This window comes from Prionailurus viverrinus, chromosome D2 (assembly GCF_022837055.1).
Source record: "Prionailurus viverrinus isolate Anna chromosome D2, UM_Priviv_1.0, whole genome shotgun sequence".
Taxonomy (NCBI): Eukaryota; Metazoa; Chordata; class Mammalia; order Carnivora; family Felidae; genus Prionailurus; species Prionailurus viverrinus.
Window position 1 is genome coordinate 64703814 of NC_062571.1, and position 20046 is coordinate 64723859.

General features: G+C 38.3%; 1 long non-coding RNA gene across 1 annotated transcript in view; it reads right to left on the bottom strand.

Annotated features, from left to right (window-relative positions):
- Positions 1-831: 831 nt before the first annotated feature.
- Positions 832-20046, bottom strand: part of LOC125148255 (uncharacterized) — a 108933-nt gene continuing 89718 nt past the window's right edge. The window contains exons 2-5 of the long non-coding RNA XR_007145472.1: positions 12072-12182; positions 5979-6113; positions 2675-2797; positions 832-2452 (exon numbers count right to left, since the gene is read on the bottom strand). This is a non-coding gene — a long non-coding RNA (uncharacterized LOC125148255). The remainder of the gene's footprint in view (positions 2453-2674; positions 2798-5978; positions 6114-12071; positions 12183-20046) is intronic.

Consider the following 20046-nt stretch of genomic DNA (forward strand, 5'->3'; position numbering starts at 1 on the left):
GAGTGCTTAAGGACAAAAGAGGACAATAAATAGGATTGGGGTGAAAAGATAGGAGTTTAGTAAGGGACCTTGTGATTTTCAGGTTCAAAAGAAGTGTAAGAATGGATTCACTGGAGGGTAAATGTTTTAGCTCAAGAGAGAGGTCAGAACCAAAGATATAAAGTCATTGTTATAGAGGCTATATCATAGAGCTATGTATGGAATGACTCAGAAAAAGAAAAGACAGGGAAGGAAAGCCTCCAGGAGAGCTCTGCCAAAAAGAAAATTGGAGAGAGGAATGCAGTGTACACTTATAGAAAGTGAGATAATAAACAGAAAACATTCACTTTCTAGTGAAAGAAGAGAATTTCAAGAAAAAAAATACATTGACATCAACAGTGTCCACTATCCTGTTAATGTCTAGATATGTAAGGACTAGATTTTCCATTAAATTGGGTAGTTTAAAGGTCATTAGTATTCTTAGAAGACCATTCCTAATAGATAGATGCAACAATCCTATGACCTGAGATTTACAAGAAAACATTCTAAAAAAATAACTAAAAAGGTTAATACTTCTTTACCGAATGTAGACATGCAGGAAAAATTGTTTGCCAAAATGGAAAATGTTGGGGTAATAAAGGGAAAAGTGAAGGCACAGGGGAGGAAAGAGAAAGAGACAGAAAGTCAAAATCACTGACCCCAAGGAAAACAGTGATAGAATTATTTGGCACTTTTATTTGCATCTCTATTTATTTTTATTTCCTTTCTTATCTTGAGGAAGAAAAAAAATGGCCGTTCCCGAGTTTTTAACGCAAGCTCTTAATTTTCTTTGTTAAGAAGAGACAATGGCATTGGCTGGGGTGGGGGGGTGGGGAGAAGCTTGATGAACAGAAAGATCTAAAATAACTTTATTATTTAAGATATATTATGGTACAATAGTTTAGAACATGATCATCTCAATAAGTGAAGAAAAACAGATACTGTCTAAACACTGACACTGCTTATTTGTGGTGTAACACTATGTAAGTAACTCCCCAAACCCAAGCAGTCTGAAAAATTGGGATAATATTGTTACATGGTGAAAATTAAGAACTCACATTCATTGAGTGCATCCAGTATTTCAGATTGTAGAGCAATATCTTGAAGGGTATTTCCATTTATATTTCTATATTTTAATTTTCTAACTTAATTGTAAGGATTCACAATGGTATGTACTATACCTGGTATAGTTTTTGTATGTTTTTCTCTACTCAGCATGGAGAATGGTACACAGTGAGAGCTTTAAATGTGTTTGAATTCTCTAGAATTTTGAAAACATTTCTTTGGGTCAGTCTTGTGTCTCTTAACCACAATAGGCTTTTTAGAGTGGGAGACAATAGTACAAAGGAATTTTTCTAGAAGAGACCAGTAACTAACAACATACACTATGAATTAACATTTTTAGAGTAATGTAAAAAAAAAATCCCTTTGTTGTCTGTTACAGGTCTATTATAAGCTTATGGAGAGTTTGGACTTCTATCACTTCTATAATATTTCAGTGCTTAAAGACTTTCATTTTGACTTAATTTTCTACCTATTTGCATAAAGTATGTCTTTATTTGCTCCCAATCTAAGTTCTCTCATTCTTATATTTTGTGTTATATTAGATATTTTGCTAATTTTATGGGTTCTAGTCTTATGTATGAATATATTTTTTCCATTCTTGGCACATGTATTATATAATTACATATCTATGAAGCCTTGGACATCTTAACCATTTTACCTATGTTTTGTGGAATCAACTCTATTCCTTTGGATATTTCTTTCTCTCCTCTAGGTATGGAAATTAATCTTACATTCTATTGCAATTATAAAATTTACCTCAGAATCCACTGACACTTGTAACAATAAATTTCTAAAAATAAGTGAAGTCATGTACAAATGACATATGATACAGTTCTATTGTTTCCTGGGATGATTTCTTGTCAAACAAAATTAGAATAAGCTAAAGCTTTATATTTGTGAGAGAGATACAACTTTGTTTTTCCTCTAATTAATATACTAAAGCATAGCCTATTGAAGATGTTGTTGATGGAAAAGATCTAAGAAAGCTTTTTGCCTAGGGTTTCTTAAAACAATTTTCTATCATATTTTATCAAATAAAACATTCATGGAATCTCAACAAATAAACCAAAGCAATTACACTTTGATATGTTACACGTGGGGGTCATAGCTCTTCTTTCCTTTTTCAGCTCTCTTGTGGATGTGAAGCAACATGGTGCCTCCACAGCATAGTGCAGAAGTGAAGAGAATATATCTTCATCTTTGAGAGTATGGACGGACGTAAGTAAGTGAATGATCCTCCCTTTTAAACTGCGATGATCCAAGGTTTTGTTGTCGGTATTTGGAGCCTAATATATTCCTAACTTACAAGTAACAAATTCTACTTGAGGATGTTCTTGAGTTATCAATGCGTCCAGTTCTAGTGAGTTCTCTATAAGAAAAGAAAAAAACAGTGTACAGGCATACTTGAGACATTGCAGGTTTGATTCCAGACTACTGCAATTAAGTGAATATTACAACAAAGCAAATCAAATTAATTTTTTGCTTTTCCACTGCATGTGAAAGTTATGTTTACACTATATTTTAGAATACAATTGCATACTTAATAGGCTATCTAAAAAAAAACAACATATATACCTTAATTTAAAAATACCTTATTGCTAAAAAAAATTCCAGGTTGGAACTTTTTTGTTGGTGGAAGGTCTTGCCTCAATGTTGACGGCTGCTGACTGATCAGAGTGGTGGTTGCTGAAGGCTGGTGTGGCTATGGTAAGTTCTTAAAATAAGACAACAATAAGGTTTACTGCATCAAGTGACTCTCAGGAACAATTTCTCTGTAGCATGCAAGGCTGTTTGATCGCATTTTACCAATAGAACTTTTTTTTTTCAAATTTAGAGTTAGTGCTCTCAAACCCTGATGTGTTTTATCAACTAATTCTACATATATTCTATATCCTTTGTTGTTTTTCAAGAATCTTCACAGCATCTTCACCAGGAGTAGTCTCCATCTCATAAACCACTTTATCCATCCATTAGAAGCAACTCCTCATCTGTTCAAGTTTTATCATGAGAATGCCATGATTCTGTCCCATCTTTGGGCTTCACTTCTAATTCTAGTTCCCTTGCTATTTTCACCACATCTGCAGTTATGCCCTCCACTGAAATCTTAAAGCCATTGCAGTCATCCATCAAGTTTGGAATCAACTTCTACCAAACTCCTGGTAATGATGATGATTGACCTTTTCCCATAAATTGTGTGTGTTCTTAATGTGATCTAAAATGGTGAATATTTTCCAGAATATGTTCAATGGGCTTTGCCCAGGTCACTATCTGTGGCAGCTATAGCCTTATGAAATTTAAAATTTGAATCCTTGATCCATGTGCTACAGAATGGATGTTGTGTTAGCAGCCATGGGGAAAAAACAAAACATTAATCTCATAGTACATCTACATCAGAACTCTTGGGTGGCCAGGTGCATTATCAATGAGCAGTAATATTTTGAAAGGATTTTTTCCCCAAACTGTAGGTCTTAAGATTGGGCTTAAAATAGTCAGTAACCCATGTTGTAAAGAGATGTGCTGTCACCCAGGCTTTTTTGTAACATTTATAGAGCAGAGGAAGAGATTTACTATAATTATAACAGCCCTAGGATTTACAGAATGGTAAATGGACATCAGCTGTAGCTTAAAGTCACTAGCTGCCACAGCTCCTAACAGAGTCCGCCTGCCTTTAAAAGGAGGCATTGGCTTCTCCTCTCTAGCTAAGACAGACCTAGGTGACACCTTCTTCCAATTTGAAAATCTGTTGTGTAGTGTACTGCCTTCAATAATTATCTTAGCTACATCTTTTCATGAAGCTTCTACATCAGCACTTGCTGCTTCACCTTATACTTTTATGTTATGGAGATGGCTTCTTTCTTAATGAAGCAACTGCTGCTAGCTTCAAACTCTTTCTCTGCAGTTTCCTCACATCTCCAGCCTTCACAGAATTTAAGTTAGAGTGTTGCTCTGTATTAAGATTTAGCTAGGGGCGCCTGGGTGGCGCAGTCGGTTAAGCGGCTGACTTCAGCCAGGTCACGATCTCGCGGTCCGTGAGTTCGAGCCCCGCGTCAGGCTCTGGGCTGATGGCTCGGAGCCTGGAGCCTGTTTCCGATGCTGTGTCTCCCTCTCTCTGCCCCTCCCCCGTTCATGCTCTGTCTCTCTCTGTCCCAAAAATAAATAAAAACATTGAAAAAAAATTAAAAAAAAAAAAAGATTTAGCTAAAGGGGATGTTGTGGCTGGTTTGATCTTCCTTCCAGACCACTGAGACTTTCACCATAAAGTTGTTTCACCTACCTATCATTCAACTGTCCACGGGAATTGCACTTCTAATTTTCTGTATATTCACAACTTGGCTAATTCGTGCAAGAGGCCTGGCTTTTGGCATACTTTTCTCACTGAGCTTAAAAAGTAAGAGATGTGTGACTGTTCCTTTAGAGGCCATTATAGGATTAGCTAACGGACCTAAATTCAATATTGTGTCTCAGGGAAAAGTGAAGCACAATAAAATGAGGTATGCCTGTATATTGTGTATACCTTATTTTTTATTTTTTTTGAATCAAAACGTAGTGTTCTGTGATCCAGAATCCATAATATATGCTGGGGACTTATTGCAGTCAAGAGGACACAGGCTAGGGAGTAATAGGGAGGGAGATATAGGAAGACATTGAGACTATTTATTTGCATATTAACTATAATATTTGAGGAACATTTTTACAGTAATTTCTTTAAAAATAAACTTTAAAACACTGGCATAGTAATTATATATATCTGCATCTATCTATCCACACACAGCATTTAGAGTTTTAACTGGTCAATTAGTAACACCAAATCTCACTTGCATCTATATTAAATACATAAAGTTTCCACACACAAATTATTTTTTTAATTTTTTTTTCAACGTTTATTTATTTTTGGGACAGAGAGAGACAGAGCATGAACGGGGGAAGGGCAGAGAGAGAGGGAGACACAGAATCGGAAACAGGCTCCAGGCTCTGAGCCATCAGCCCAGAGCCTGACGCGGGGCTCGAACTCACGGACCGCAAGATCGTGACCTGGCTGAAGTCGGACGCTTAACCGACTGCGCCACCCAGGCGCCCCCCCACACACAAATTTTATTGGTCAGATAAACCAATTACTGATAGATCGATCTATATCTATCCATACATATCCTGTAATGGGAGTCAAGAAAATTTTATCTATTTCTTACGGGTTTATAATATGAAGGCTTGGCCAACATAATTTTTTAAGAAACCTTTTACACATATTCTTCTTTCACTGTGTTTAAGAAATCTGTCATTAATCTATCTTCCCTTAAAAAGTATTCCTAAGAATATTTCTAATTAAGAAAAGCTCATTTCCATTCCCCATTAATTCATGATTGATATGTAACAAGTAAACCACTTTATTTGTTCAAGTGCTAATTTTGATGTGGACGACTCCCCATAGTCTATGCACCTTTGCTAGCAGAGACACCAAAGCGAAAATAATTTAGTAATAATGAAAATTAACTGTAAGTAGTTGCCTCAAAACTGACTGAATGTGGCTAAAGGAAGAAAAATGATTCATTTTTAACTTATTTATCTGGTAGTGACTTCCTGCTCTAAGTAATCATGCATGGGCATATTGTTATGAATATTCAAAAGGTTTTTTAACGGCTTAATAATTTTTCTTCCTTTGTTTCTAGGAACAGAAGTCATAACACACACTGAAATAGAGTATCACACTTGTCAGCAGCAGATAAAGTAATGTATCATTTGATGCTTTCTCTATCCTCCATGGCATCAACAAAGGCAGACCTGCCATCAAAGGAAAGCATCACTCCCATCTGGGTTTTAATGCAGAAATAACACATAGCTGACTTAGTCTGGGTTCCCTTGATTAAAGTTAGAATATCCAAAGTAAAAGTTTCACTCACCAAGAGTCCTCTCTATCAAAAGCGTGTCACAGATCTATTTGAAATAGATCATGTGTTAGCTCCAGGTTTTCTCAGCAGGATGTTTCTGCTCACTTCCTTCCTGAGTATATAGAAATTGGTAGTTGGCAAAGTCACCTGGAATAAAGAAGAAGAATCAAGTTTTGCTCATTTTTGCTTCACATCTAACAACTTGCTGCTTTTGTTGTGTAAGTTCCTTTTTACCTGGGGAACTTTTACTCTGGGACTCACCCTCTGCCCTTCTTTGCTCACTTTGTGCCCTGGGATACTTGCTTCCTTACCTTCTGGCTTCCGGCTGAGTTTGGTCAACAGGAGGCCCTGTTAGGAAGTGGAAGAGAGATTTATGTCTTCTCCTGTTTCACTGATTTGTCTATAGTGTTTGGTGAATGCACTCCATGTTTATTGGTCCTAGGGAAAGATTTTCTTTCAGAGCTTAACATTTTCTAAAGGCTCGTGTTGTACAGCCTCACTCTTTCCCTCCAACAGGCCTAGAAATGGTAATTGTTTGCCTCTGTTGCAGTGGTGTGCATCATCATTTTGTTGTGGTTTCATTAGCCCTATCCCAAATTCTGTGAAAGCTACTGTAGGTTTAGAACCCTTTCGATTGAGTCTATCATTAAGAGTCCCAGAAGGAAACAACATACTCAAAGCGTTTATCTAAGCAGCCTCAAGAACGCATAAAAGCCTTTTGCATTTGGCTTATCTTTAAGGTCAAGTATATATTCCTCAGGAAAGCATTATTGTCACTATTCTACTTCTCTTCCATTTTGCATTAGTGGAAGGCAAAAATATAACTTATAAGCAAGTGATTTCTAATCATTTTCTCATGCCTCTAGACATATACCACAAAATATTCACATGTTCAATTCGTTACTAGGCACAAGATAAGGTTGATACCTGCACAAGGTAAGATTTTGCCCTTTTCTGCTTAAGAAAGCCTGTCATAAAACAAGTGTGTGAGAATACAGTTGAGACAGGTGGAACACTGAAACTGTGCAATGTTAATTTTAAAGAAAAGTATTTTCAAACTTTGTTAGTAATAACTCATAATTTTCAAAATGCCACAGGTTATCGTGTGGGTCACCTATGCTTGAGTCATGAACAGCTTTTCCTGAGACACAGATGGACAGATAATTTTCTTTCAGGAACTTCCATCAGCAGGTGAGTGACAAAGTGTCCTACTTCTTCCACTAATTACAGTAGGCTGGCCCTTTAGGTATGACTCAAATGTGAATGGAATAACACTGCCACAAATGCAAATATGATCATTCAAAACTCTTTGAGTATGTTGTCATTATTTGCTATCTAGAATGGAACAAAACTGCAGAAACAAAGCAAACTGTTAGAAAGAAATGTGAGAGAAGACATGCCTTCTTGGCCAGTTACCACCAGGTTCCTTTCATTAGAACTGCATAATGTTCATCAAGCATCTACTAAAGATTGTTTCAGAGTGAAATATGCATTATTAATACCCACTCAGAAAAAGACTGACAAGTTTGAGAAACTTAACAGAAGACCATAGGGGAAGGGAAGGGGAAAAAATAGTTTCAAACAGAGAGGGAGGCAAACCATAAGAGACTCTTAAATACAAAGAACAAACTGAGGGTTGATGGGGGGAGCAGCAGAGAGGGGAAAATGGGTGATGGGCATTGAGGAGGGTACTTGTTGGGATGAGCACTGAGTGCTGTATAAAGGCAACGAATCATGGGAATCTACTCCCCAGGCCAAGAGCACAGTGTATATACACTGTATGTTAGCTAACTTGACAATAAATTATCTTTTTAATAAAACACTACGCTTAGTTCTCTAAACATGGTTTTTGGTTCTCTGTTAAGAAAGGATCAATTTGATTCTATTAGAATTATCTTTGTTAATGGGCAAACTCAAATGTTTTATAAGTTCAGTATTTCAATCTTTTAATGATATTTCTTACTTGAAATCACCACTTCCTGACATATTCACAAGTAGTAGTGTGCTTGCATATTTATATCCTTGGCTTTAGGTAACCATACAGATTTGCACATAGTTTTTTTCATCCACAAATTTAAATTTTGCCATATGTGAGCCGTTTTATCACCCATTAGCAAAACCATTCCATACAGTATCTTCAACAACTGGAGACACTACAAAACTGGCTTTTCAAGTTAGTCTCCATTGTGAAAGGGAGTACCTTTATTAAAAAGCTTTCCTAGTTTTGACATTTCTTGCTTCCACTTTAGAGAAATATTAAATATTTTAAAGAAAAAATAGGTTGAATAAAATGTTTGTTTTTCCTGCCATGTTTCCCTCACTATAGCAATAAAACCCCTCAAAGAAGTCCCAGCATCGAAAATGCCATGAAACAATAAATGAAAGACACTAACATTAACCCCATTTTCAGGGAAGGCAGCTAAAAGACTTGAAGGGTTTTCGTCTCTGTCTTGGGCACTTACTGTGCTAGTAAGTGACACAGTCAGGACTTGCAAGACTAGGTTCAATTCCCAAGCTCCTTCTAATGGACCAGCAGTGTCCTGGTGAAAATTATACCGGCAAAGGAATGGCAGAAGTGAGAGCATAGGCAAATCCTAAAAAATGATTTAATAGTCAGTGTCATCTTACCTTCAGAATAAAAGGAGCTAAAGTAGGACTTTTTATTAGCTTCAGGTAACTGCTTTGCCAAAGCCAATTAGTAAAATACTGTAGATTTCTTCACCCTGCTCCTGAGATTCCCATTATGAGTCTGCAATACAACCCAGGAATTTGGATAGTGACTGATCATACTGGATGATACAATACGAGGGCTCAAGGGCTATACTTTGAAAAATGTTGCCATAGAGAATATAAAGGTATAACTTAAGATTTATTACTGGTCATATAAATTTAAAAAAAATGAGTTTTCTCAGTGTCCAAACAGATGGACTCATTTGCTTGCCACTGATACTTATTAAATCTAATTCTAAAAGTATTTAACTAAAATTATATGTAGGAAAGATTGAGAAATTAGAGGATTTAATAAGCTGGTTCTTAGAACTAAATAATCTGGTATTACCAGTGAATATAGTCAAACTGATAAGAGATCACCAGTGTCTGGCAGAATTCTCCAGAATGTGGTAGGATAAAAATTAAATATTTCCTCAGGTTAGAGATTAGTTTTGAGTCTAAATGGATACAAGAACCATAGAGATGTTAAAAAAGATTCTTCGGAACTCTTTTGTACTCATGTGTTGTGGTTGCAAATTTCAATAAGTAATGTTCCTGACCCTAGAGATACCTCTATGAAGAGAGTAAGAATGACCTTTCAGATCTTCTCCCCACCTTCCACTCCCCTAGAACCAGCCCTCTGCTGTCTCTAACTGGAAGGGACTCCTAGCAGAAGTGGGAGGAGCCTTTTTCCTGTACTTCACCTTTCACCCACTAGTCTCTTATAGCATAGAAAAGACCTCTAATGCCCACTTATTTCACATAGTTTATTTCTTGGTTTTAAGTACAGGTAGTGAAGTGTAGATTACTCAAGCATGTGGGAAATAAAATATGGAACTAAACGACTTATAGAAAGGACAACTCCTTATTAGAGATCTATAGTCTGTGTGTGTGGAGGGGAGGCAACAGGTGTGGTGCACGAACCTGAATTTTAGTATTACAAAATAAAACCCAAGTCCTTTAAAGATAATCAAAGGCTAAGTTTGGTCTGAGCAGTGTTTATGAGCTTTGAAGGGCATTAATGGCAAGATCAGTAAAGCAATACTAGAGACTCCAGAAATGGTAACAGAATGAAGCTTAAAAATCTGTATAGGGGCTCCTGGGTGGCTCAATCAGTTGAGTGTCTAACTCTTGATTTCAGCTCAGGTCATGATCCCAGTGTCAGCGGATTGATACCAGCCATGAACTCTGTGCTGAGCATGGACCCTGCTTAGGATTCTTTCTCTTGCTCTCCCCCATTCATGCTCTCTAAAATAAAAATTTAAAAATCTGCACAGTTACTAGGAAACCTTTGTGTTTGGTTTCAAATTGAGCTTCATATTTTTTTCAGATGTTACTGGAACAGCACATTTATAATTGGGTTTTCTCTTTTTTCTTGAATGTTACAACCTTCTGTATGATCATCAGATCATCTAAAAACGTTTAATCTGTGCAGTTTTATATTATTCTTTTTTGCATAAAGATACTTTTTAATAAAAGCAAAAAAATGATAAAGGAACAAATGTATTTTAGAGACACCTTGGAGTCTTGGTACTTTTTATTCACTGTCTTATCAAAACCATGTTAATAACATTTAAGGTTATTTTTCATCCAGAGGATCAAGCAAAGGTTGTCTACTTACCCTCAATAAATAAATTAAAATATAGACATGGATTTTACCTAAACTTGGCCAAAGGAAGTCAAAAGCCCCATAATTCCATCAGCTCCTACTTTGTGATAATATTACTTAGATGCATGTAAAGAAAGTTTTTTGTTTTTGTTTTTTTTTAATTTTTTTTTTCAACGTTTATTTTTGGGACAGAGAGAGACAGAGCATGAACGGGGGAGGGGCAGAAAGAGAGGGAGACACAGAATCGGAAACAGGCTCCAGGCTCCGAGCCATCAGCCCAGAGCCCGACGCGGGGCTCGAACTCACAGACCGCGAGATCGTGACCTGGCTGAAGTCGGACGCTTAACCGACTGCGCCACCCAGGCGCCCCTGTTTTTTGTTTTTTAAAGCTTTACATTAGTGGTAAGTTTTTCATCATGCACATTTGAATCAATCTATAGCTAATAATTAACTTACTATTCAAAAATAACTCCCCTTCCCATATATGAAACCAGTAATGAAAGGTTTAATAGGACTACTAACTTTTCACCCACATCTCTTTGTTCTCAGGCTGTCTGCCACCATGTCTCTGTAAGATAACATTTATGCCTAGCACCATGATAATAAAATGTTGATTTAGTTGTTTTACAGGGACTTAAGCCTTCACAAAGACAGGACCACCAACCTTCTCTTTGACCATGGTGTGCATCAATGGCTGATGGATGAACTTGTGATGTAGAAGGGCCTAAAAATCCACCCTTCAATATGCCAAGAACTCCATGCTCTTGTCCTGTATGCCATGGCCATGTAAGCAGAAGATTTGCACCGGTACAAAGTGACTTTAACCTTCCTTTACTATTAAGTTTATCTGATTCTAAAGTCATATAGCTCCTTTCCTCTACACATACATCCTTCTTTCTTTTACCTTAAAAGGTCCTTGACTATCCCCTTTCCAGGAGGTGGATTTGCTCTCCTGGCTCATTGTTTTCCTGCCTCTCAAACCCTTTCTTTGCTGCATTCTTGTTGTCTCAGTGACTGGCTTTGCTTTGCATCAGGCAAACAAAGTTCCGTTTGATTAAAAATTTGGTGAGCCCGCCAGAACCTCACTGCCCATGGTTCATTTGCCCCAGCCAATAATGGGAATCCAATGAGGAATCCAAGCAGCTTCCTAGACTCTGTCCTAGGGACAGTCCCCACCCCAACTGGGCACCACTGTCCTTCAGTATTTAAGTTAACCCTTATGACAGGGATAAGGTTTTTGGTTCCAATTTGAACAGACATCTCTTGGTGAGTATTTTGTGTGTGATGGCACATGAGCTTATTTCTTACTTTTCTGTCATTTGGCTTCTTTCTCCCTTCCTTTCATTTGCCTCCAAGTAGGGGTTTGGGTTTGTTGCCTTAGCCTTTTGCTTGCTTAAGAAAGGCTGACTAGGAAGCCCTTTGCTTCAGTTGGTGAAGCCCCAACTTTTAGAGAGGAACTAACAGCCACAGAGGTTCTCTGGGCTTCATTTGGTTTGTTTGTTGCTACAGCTTTGGGTATCTTTGGATAAAACCAGCCATGTTCTAAGTGGAAAATAGGAAATGACAATTCAATCCCCAAATGCAGCTCTTTTGGCTGTATTCTCCAAAGTTGAGCAATGTTTAGTTATAAACCTATAAAAACAAAAAATATGACATTCTTTTGCAACACTTCTTGGCCACATATTTGTTAGACTCTGGAGAAAAATAGCCAATTAACACATCCGTAACTCATAATACCATGCTACAATGAGATTTGTTTTATAAAAGGGAAAAATAGGATGACATACCTTATGTTCCATCTTTTATGATTTCAGAATATCAGAATAAGCCAGCTCAGGAAAAATGTAAAGTTTTACTCCAATAGCACACTGACACTCTGAAGTATGTGCTACCCAATCCTAACCAGGGAAAAGAGGATGTTTTGATTAGTTTATTGAATTAAATCCCCATATAGCTCCTCCACTCTATGGAGGTGACAGAGTGCCTGTCCCTCCCCAGCAGCCTTAGTCCTAAAAACTTGAGCCCCAACAAGGCCCTGCACCAGTACCTTCTACCTTGGGGGACCAAGCAGTAGGAATGGTCTTTTCTTCTCATTCCCTACAGGGTGCTCAATTTGATCAGCGAGCCACTCATTCCTAAGGAGGGCAGTATACGCTAAGGTAAGTCCCACTTGGAGCTTTGATGGCAGGGGACAACCTTCAGGAAAGATTTAGATCCACTCTCCATTCTCTGCCTTGTATCTGTTTAATTGAATAAGCAATATGACTATTTATAGAAATGACTTCAAGAGGATGAAAAATTTGTTCTCATCTATTTTGCCACCCATGACCTCACTTGGGCAGATGTACAAAATTTATTAATCACTCTCCTTACTTCTGAGGAACACTATATGGTGCTAAAAAAGCTAGGGAAGAAGCTAATTGGCTGCTGCTGAAACCCCCAGTCACCCCCTAAATGCTGATGCCATAATGGTTCTTCCTAACATGGATCTCAACAATGCAGACAAAGGGAAGCTCAAATACTATTGGGATTGTATTGTAGTTGGATTTTTAAAAAGGGGCCCCAAAACGAAAAACAAAAAAGTTTTAAAAAAAGCTTCAGAATTTGAAAAAAAAAATTGAGATATCTGAGGCACCAGAAAATTTAAAAATGGGCAATGTTTATCAGGCAAGGTGACACAGACATTCAAAAGAAACTCCACAAGTTAGAGGATTCATTGGGAATGCCTGTATTACTGTTGGTTAAAATTGCCTTTAATGTTTTTGGCAGCAGAAACCAAGTGCAACAAAGAAAAGATCACTGAAAAGTGAAACAGCAGGCTATTTTGTTAGCTGTTGCCCTAATTCAAGGGAATCCAAGACCAGGGTCACTACAAGGATGAGATCAACCCAGGGTAAGAAGTTTGGGGTCTCATCAGTGACCCTACTGTAAAGAAGAGACCCATTGAAAGACAGAATGCCCAAGCTCATGAGCTCTCTTGAGGAGACAGAGCCCTCAGCTGACCACCAGATGGTCGAAATGTCAATAGTGACCTGGAATGAAGGGGCCTAAGGGTTCCTGTATACCTTGCAAAATCTGCCATCAAAAGGAACCCCAGGCTATAGTGGCAAATAAGCTCATAGATGTTTTGGCTGATACTAGGGACGCCTATTCAGTACTAAATACCTGGCCCTCCTGGTATTTCAAATCAAACTATGGATGTAATGGGAGTTTCAGGAGAAGTATTGACTAAAACCTTTTACAACCACCCTGGACTGACACATAGGTCACATTCACCTTAAACATAATTTTCTATATATGTTGAATGCCCTACCCCTTCACTAGGTTATGACTTATTAACTAAACTGAAATGCTGAAGTTACTTTTATACCTGGGTATATGGATATAAAGGTACCATCAGAGCAAGCTTGAACCTTTCAAGCAATGTTACTCCATCAAGGTGGAAAAGTCGTATCAGAGCTGCCTGAAGACGTCATTGAAAATGTAAGATTGGATATTTGGGCAGATAGCAAGCCAGCAAGAGCAAAACTGGCAATATCCATACATGTTAAATTTCATGATGGGCTTAAGATTCCAAACCTCAGACACTGCCCCTTAAAGGTACAAGCTAAAATGAACATCAACCCATTCTCTCTCCCTTCTTGGAATTTGGTCTCACTTGTCCTTATCACTATACAATACACCTATTTTATCTGTACAAAAACAAAGCACCCAAGACTTGATTTGTGCAAGATTTAAAAATCATTAACCAGGGGCGCCTGGGTGGCGCAGTCGGTTAAGCGTCCGACTTCAGCCAGGTCACGATCTCGCGGTCGTGAGTTCGAGCCCGCGTCAGGCTCTGGGCTGATGGCTCAGAGCCTGTTTCCGATTCTGTGTCTCCCTCTCTCTCTGCCCCTCCCCCGTTCATGCTCTGTCTCTCTCTGTGCCAAAAATAAATAAAACGTTGAAAAAAAACAAAAAACCATTAACCAAATTGTAGTAGATATTCATATGGTAGTACCCACTCCACATACTATTAACAACTTTGGGGACATTCAGTGGTTCATTGGAGAGGATTTAAAAGATGCATTCTTTTGCATCCCTCTCAGTCCAGACACCCAAAACTAAGAATAAGCAGCAACACTGTGGGACAACCTTTCCTCAAGGCTTTAAGAACTCCCCTCCAACACTGGGGGGAAATATTAGCCCAAGAGTAAAAGGGCCACCAGTTTCAATGAGGAACCCTTTTTACTTGGTTTTTGGTTGCTATCAAGACTAGAAAATAGTCTCACCTCAAAACATGATTTTGACCCCAAACTTTTGGTTACTGACTACCTATTCAGTGTTTTTTTTCCTCCAATATCTATCTGTTAAATAGCCGGGCTATGAAATGTCATAGAGAAAAATGAATCTTAAGGAAAGCATTACCACTACTCAAATACAGTCATGTACATTCTACTGTATCTCGATTCCCAATTTTGAACTCCTTGGTAAACCCCTGTATGAAGTAATTAGAGGTAGAGGAAATGGGCCTCTTAATTCTGAAGAATGCCATAGGCATTCCAAGTTACTGAAGAGAAGCTATTCAAAGCTTCCACTTTAGGCCTTCCAGAAAGTATTTTATTTGTCCATGAGAGGCAAGAGATCAATCTGGGAGTTCTAACTCAGAATTGGGAGAACATAAAAGTAACTATTGTGTATTTTTCAAAACAATTGTACCTAATAACTAAGGGATGGCCTGTGTGTTTGAAAGCAATAGTGGCCCCTGTGAAGTATTATAAGCAGCAGAAAGATTTGCTTTAGGGTAGCCTATCATACTGCAGACTCTACATTATGTACTGGCTCACTTCTGAAAGATAAGGCAAATATCAGGCTATCCTACTGAACAATCTCAATTTTAGTTTGAACGTAGTGACTTTGTTCCCTACTAACTCTGAGAGACCCACACATGACTGCATACAAATAATTAAAAAAAGTTTCTTCCAGCCATTCCAATTTAATGGATCTACTTGTGGAAAAACCCTACCTTGCAATATTCTCAGATGGGAATTTTATTGAACAGGTACAATAAAAAATTAGCTATGCAGTGGTGACCCATCAACAGACACTGGAAGTTCAGAAGCCTTCCCTTCAGGTACCTCTTCTCAGAAAACTGAGATAGTATCTCTCATAAGAGCCCTCTATTTAGGTTCAGGACAAGAGAGTGACTATTTTTATTGACTCTATATGTGCTTTTTCAGTGGTTTACACACATGGATCCATCCAGAAGAAAATGGGTTAAGTATAGAAAATAGAAAAATTATGCAAAAGAGATTTTACAATTATTGAAGGCTGTGTGAGAACCCAAGGAGGTAGCTATTGTCTACTGCTGAGGAGACCAGAAATCAAACTGCTTGGTTGTACCAGGGAACAGTGATGTAGATCAAGCTTCCAAGCTTAAACATCTTACAAAAGTGATAATTAGTCATTCACCAAAGCACCCGTTATAGGTGAGATGCTACTCTCCAATGGATCCTAAAGTATACTGTGGGTCCCAATCTTCAGAAAATATTTAAGTGATAGATTTTGGACTAAAAAACCTTTCTGCTAAAAAAAACAAAAATGTAAGTCTGGGCTCCCACCAATTCTAAAAGGTATACCCTCTACAGGCAGTGATTTTGTAACAACACTGGCAAACAGACTTTACCACAATGCCAAAACAACAGGTAATTTTCAATATTTGCTAGTATTTGTAGATACTTTTGCAAGTTGAGGTGAAGCTTTCTCATGCATTTACAGAAGGCCTCAAAAGTTGTCAAGAACAAAATTATTCCTAAATTGGATTACCACTAACAATGTAGAGTAACAATTGAGTGGCATTTGTGGTGAAAGTACAGTGCCTTGGATTTTCAATGGAAATTACACCCTTCCTGGAGACCCCAATTGACTGGGAAAACACAAGGTCCATACACTTAAAAAAGCTTTGGCGCAATTAACTTGGAAAATGCCCTGCTTCTGGCTAGAGTAGCCCCTACAAGTAAGGTTGGTTTAAGATTTTATGGACTGTCATAGGTTAGACCCTTTCTACAGTCTTTTCATGATATAGGAGTTCTTGATGGGGCTTAAATTAGGAAACTGGATACTATCAGGTGCATTTAATCTTTAGGAAATACACTAACTACTATATATAAATTTGCTTCCTATAGGTTGATATACCCTACAGATGTGCTCTTGCACCACTAAATCCCAGAGACTTGGTGTTATTGAAGATTGGGAAGAATAGGCACCCAGAAAAGCAACTCTAACCTCCTTGAACAGGACATTTTGAGGTGCCATTGACTACCTATTCGGTGAAACTCAAGAGTATTAAGCCATGGATTCACCACACCCAAGGTAAGCTGGATCCTCAAGAATTCACAGGTAGCCTATACACCGTCAGCAAGGAAAACATTGGAAAGAACTGCGCTTGCACCAGAAAATTTCTGATGTACCTGAAATAGCTATTTAGTACAGCTGGTTGGAAAGGAGCAATCTATGGTAAGTAAAAAATAACCTTCTCATCTATGAATAACATACATTATGAAAGGTATTCTTTTTTTGCATTGCATTTTCCTATTGTTTACAAGTTCTCATGCTTGGGAAGATCTAGGATTTCTCAAACTTTGGCCAAGGCTGTCAATCCTCCTCACTGTTGGATATGTCACCTTAAGGCACAGTGCGTGACCACAGCAACCCAATAGTGATGCCTATCATCAACTTCTTTCTGGTCTCTAAGTTTTCAATACATCCAAATTGACAAACTACATTAGCATATAGGGTCAGATTAATTAAGTTGGCTTTCCTCACTGTTGCCATCTCTCATTTTAACTATCCCAAAATATTGGCTCCTTACATTCAATAATTGGGATCCACCCCAAGAAGCTTGAAACAGTTAATAACTTCACCTCTTGTAAAAACAATTGAAACTTTTTTCCTTTCACCACCTTCCAGAGACTTTGTGGAAACACTCTTAACAAACGTTGCTCATCTGATTCTGCTCCTCTTGGTACAATACTGACAAATAAAAAACCTGGCCCCATGGGACCCCCACATCCTCTCCTCTCAGTTATGCAAAACTTAATCATACTTATTGGTTCCAAATGGTACCTTTAGTGATTTCACAGAACAAAAGTATTGAGCCCCCTGAATTAACAGAAACACTATGTGCACCTCAGGTTACTTTTATGACTAGGAATATAAACACTTCCCTTGGGAATATGAACATTTAAATGGCTGGAGCATGGGAAGTACTTGTCTTTTAGGACTTTTGGTCCTAATGACTGATAAAGTCAGTCATTTGACTGTTTTTCTGAAACTGTTTTATAGGTTAAAGTGAGAATACTACAAAACATTCTCATTATTTTTCCAGCAATCAGGAGGAAAAATTTTGGTACATATTTGGGAGACCATTACTTCCATGGTGGAGAATTATATCACGTGAACATATAAGTAGAAACCTTTCAATAACTTTTGGAATCATAGTGAATAACACTGCCCAAATCATACATGGAAGCCCAACAAAAGGCCTTCGACTCTTTGGCTAGAGTAATGTTAAATAACAGAGTAACTTTTTATTTTACCAAAACAAGGAAGTTTTTGTGTAGTGGCTAATTCATCACAATGTACACGTACTAATATTCCCTCAGAATTTAAAATTCCTTTTGACAAAGTGAGACAAGTTACTTGGTTACAAAAATCTCCCCTAAAGTCCAAGAATAGACTTGGACTGGTTTTTAGGGATATTTTCCTGGATTCCCCCAAGAAATTAGGAATATTCACATGAAATAATCTTAGTAAAACTGACTTAACTCTCCTTCTTTGCAACTTAATCATAAAATGTGCTATAAAATATTGTACTGAAACTGTTAACCAAAGAATCAGTAATGCAAAATATTGGGTTTTAACCTAAAAATAAGGAATATTTCCTAATGAGTGCAAAAAGTCTCATTTATCTAAGTCTGATCTTTATCCTCTCTTAGCAGGAAGGAGCCAGAGCCACGATGATCCCAATTTCCTCAAGAATGAGGAATAACAAAAAGACAGTGGGGACTCAAATCAGTAACCAAAGAGTTAATGGAACTAAGAAGTGCAACTACAACTTTTTACCAAAATCAGCTTGTTCTCAAAATGCTGTCTGCCACTGAAAGGGTGGGCCTACGCCAGCCAACTCCATCTTGTTCTGTGTCCTTCACCTTGACCACACCTCCTCCCCTTGAGCAACCTCCCCCTCACCTGCCTAACAGGACTCAGACCCTTCCCCAGCCAATTGGCTGAGGCCATAGCCATTACCTCACCAACTGCCCCTAGATCCCTATAAAACCTTTGTGCTTTTGAAACTCGCTCGCTCTCCCAGGTATCTCACGGCTGCGTCAGTGCAGGTAGGGGATTGAGCTCGAGCTAGCTCGAATAAAGGCTCTTTTGCTTTTACATCGGACTCGGCTCCCTGGCGGTATTGGGGGATCATGAATTCTGGGCATAACACCACCATGTTTCTGTAAGATAACAACATTCTTGCCTGACACCATGATAACAAAATAATGATTTAGTTGTTTTGCAGAGACTCAGGCCTTGACAAAGAAACTGGCCAGAACCAGTCAGGACTACCAATTTTTTCTTTGAGCATGTGTAAGCATCTCATGGATGGACTTCTGATGTATAGGAGCCTAAAAATCCACCCTTGGATCATGCCACGGATGCCATTTTCTGGTCATGGATCACGTTGCAATGTATGCAGAAGATCTATGCAAACAGCGACAAAAAAATGACTTTGAACCTCTCTCAGTAACTTCCTTTATCTGATTTTATTGTTTATTTAGAGAGAAAATCTTAAACAGGATCCATACTCAGCACGAGCCTGATACGGGGCTTGATCCCATGACCTTGGGATCACAACCTAAGCCAAAATCAAGAGTCACATGCTTAACTGACTAAAAACAAATAAACGGAGGGGCACCTGAGTGGTTCAAAGTCTTGTAGCTCTTCTCTCCTGTACCCAGATTCTTTTGCCTTTAAATATCCCTCATTGTACCCCTACAGGGAAGCAGGTTTGGGGCTTGCTCTTCCATCTCCTAATTTGGCTGTCTCTCAAACCCTTTCCTTGCTGCACATTGGGCAACTAAAGTTGAGTTCAACTAAATATATAGTAGGCCCATGTGGGGAATAAGTTTAAGAATTCCCTGGGCTTACACCGATGGGTTAACAAGGAATAAAGAATTAGAAAGCCATAGGATGCTTACATCCAAGCTTGGGCAAACCAGATTAGGTAAATAAGTACAGATACGTTGGGACAAAGGTATAGGAAGTAAACAAAATTAGGTATTCAGGGTAGAAATGCGCCCCTCCCCCCCAATTTAGTACAATAGCAGAAAGCTGCTTTCACAGGAAGAAAGGACCAAATTAGGTAAACAGGTAAATAGGGTTTATAGACCCCTTAGAGGTGAAGTCCAGAGCAGAGCTAATTAGCAAAAGAACCATACCTTGTTGACACTGAGGTAGCATGCTCTTTCTTGTCCCCTAGGCCAGTTTAGGGAAACAGAGGTGGTGCCTCATATCTGCCATAAACAACCCTCTGCCAGGCACCAGGATTTTGTTTTGTATAAACCGAAACCCCTAAGACCACGTATCTTCAAAACCCCCTTTTCCTCATGCCCATGAGGTAATCTTCAGTTTCACTGTCTCTTTGTGCACGTCCATCACCATGTTTGTAAGCCTTCTGATCCTAATAAAAACAGAGCAAGGACCCTGGGGCTCATGTCTTCTTCCCGA